Source organism: Octodon degus, unplaced genomic scaffold (assembly GCF_000260255.1).
Source record: "Octodon degus isolate 3935 unplaced genomic scaffold, OctDeg1.0 scaffold00019, whole genome shotgun sequence".
NCBI classification, from domain to species: domain Eukaryota; kingdom Metazoa; phylum Chordata; class Mammalia; order Rodentia; family Octodontidae; genus Octodon; species Octodon degus.
Genome location: NW_004524595.1, coordinates 13,201,101 through 13,203,570, shown reverse-complemented (window position 1 = coordinate 13,203,570; position 2,470 = coordinate 13,201,101).

The following is a 2,470-nucleotide window of genomic DNA, read 5'->3' as shown; positions in this document are numbered from 1 at the left end:
ATATATATATATGCATATATACGATAGTTAAGATAGTTATACTGCTAGTTTCTCTTAGTCCATTGGGAAAAAAAAAGGTTTGTGCTGAGGATTGTTCAGACAATATCTCATGCTTATGTCTTGTACCCTGGGTAACTACTCTGACAGTAACAATACACCATATTTTTTTTATTTTAAAAAAACAATAAAAAAGATACAGAATTTCAAAATAAGATGATAGGAAACTAACCATTATTGTCATATTACATATTGTTAACTCCAAAGTAGTTGTTCAGATTGCCAGATATAAGTATGGAAGACTGAGCAAACAAACATGAACTATTCTTTTCAATAAGCCAATAGAAATCAGTACTACAAGTATCTTAGCTATTGTGTGTGTTTGTATAATAATGATAATGTATTACTTAGCTGACAGCAAATACCCAACACCCACAACCATATATATATATATATATATATATTCCACTAAATTGCCCAGTCTGAGCTCAGACTTGCAGTTCTCCTGCATCAGTACCCCAGATGTGCACCACCACACTCATCACAAGAATTTTCTAATAGCTCTAGAAACTTCCAGAAAAGGAGAATAGCTATAGCCACCAGTCATACCCTGTCACTTAATCCTGGCAACAACTCTCCAAGAAAGAAACCCCATGTACCAGGAGAGAAAACTGAGGCTCAGAGAGATGGAGTGCCCAGGTGAGAAGTGGTAGAGGGCAGATTGAAGTATCAGAGCCCGAGTTCAGAGGCCATATGTCTACCATTTCTCTTTTCTTCTTCTCAGCACTCACTGACCCCTCATAGGAAAGAACCTCAAAAAGCACAGACTATGAGTCTGGCTCTCATATTCTCATATCCCACAGCCTGAGACCCCAAATCAGAAGTGGGACTAACTCAGCTCCAGGAGCAATAATGGTAATAATAATAATAATAAAATTACTTAACTGAGAGCAAATACCCAATACCCACAACTTAATTTGGCTTATGGTTTTGGGGGTTTCAGTCCCTGGTTAGCCAGCTGCAAGCCAGAAGCAGCACAGCAGAAGGGCATGGGAGAGGAAGGGTGCTTGGTTCATGGTGACCAGAAGGCAGAGCAGGGGAACGCACCCAGAGAAGAAGGGCCTAGGGGCCAGATGCAGCTCTCCAGTCTGCGACGCTGGCGGGGGCTGGGCTGGCAGGTACATCAGCTACAGACGGATCGCCCCCTCAGGGCTCGAGACACCGCAGCCAGAGCACATGTCCCACCCAGTTCCTACACCACCTCAACGTGTGCACCGCAGTCCCCAGCCCTTTCCTTACTATGCCAGCCCAGAGAAACTTGCTGAGCCCTCTCCCTCACCAGCTACTCAGCGCCTAACCTGACTAAATTCTCCTGCTGCTGCTTCCTCCGGGAAGATTTCCCAGCCTGCTTCCCCTGCTAGGAGCCCTCACCTGGGCCTGAGTTCCTAGGCTACCTAGGGGCAGCGATGAAGTGTGCCCCCCCTCAGCACAGAGCCTGGGCCCACTGCGAGAGCAGGCGCAGACCTGGATACACAGGGGCATATCATATATATAAATGAACACTTGCCAACAGGAGGCAGGAAGTGCTTCAGAGAACACGTGGAAGGCTTCTAGGGAAAATTAAATAAAGGCTGAATTATTCTTCTTCCTTTCCCTTATACTGTCCAACCTAAGCACGGGGGAGATAGCTCACCAGGCTTAAGTGCCTGCCTGGCAAGGGCGAGCAAGGTCCTGAGTTCAGTTCCCAGTACCAAAATAAATAAGTAAATAAATGATGCCCAGCCCAATCTCCTCAGCCCCTGAGCCTGTGGGCCAGCCTAATACTAGCCGTAGCATTTCTGGGAAGTTGGACAAAACAGGTAATGGCTGAGCCCTGTCTCAATGCTATCTCCCCATCTCAAATGGCTCTGGCACTGCTATGGACCACCCACTTCACTGAGCTGCCAGCCCTATAAAATGGGACAGAGTCTTTGGGACATGGAGTCCACCCTCGCCTTGCTGCAAGGGAGCAGAGGCCTGGCTGGGAGGCCGTCAACACAGCTTACGCTGCCCACAAAGCAGCAGACTGCATCAATGCCCCCGCACCAGGCTCCACCCTGCACATCCCGATGCCAGCACAGCGCGGAGCATGCCATGGAAGCTGCGGCTCCTCAAATCTGCAGGGGATTGTGCAGCCATCACAAGTCTGGACAGCTCATAGCCAGCCTGTGGGTGAGGCTAGGGTTAGCTGGGCGGAGCCAGGCTGGGCTCACTGCTGCAGCCCAGCTGGGCCCAGCTGCATGGCCAACTGGTCGCCTTCACCAATGCCTGTGCTACCACCCCCAAGCACAGTCCTCTGCTACCAAAGCATCAGCTCCATCCGCAGGGGCCCCTCAGTATTCGTGCTTACTCCCAGCAGCTCACAGAGTGAGGCTGTGAAAGGACAAGTCTTGACTGTGAGGGCAGAGGGGAGAAGAAGGAAGGGAAAAAAAAA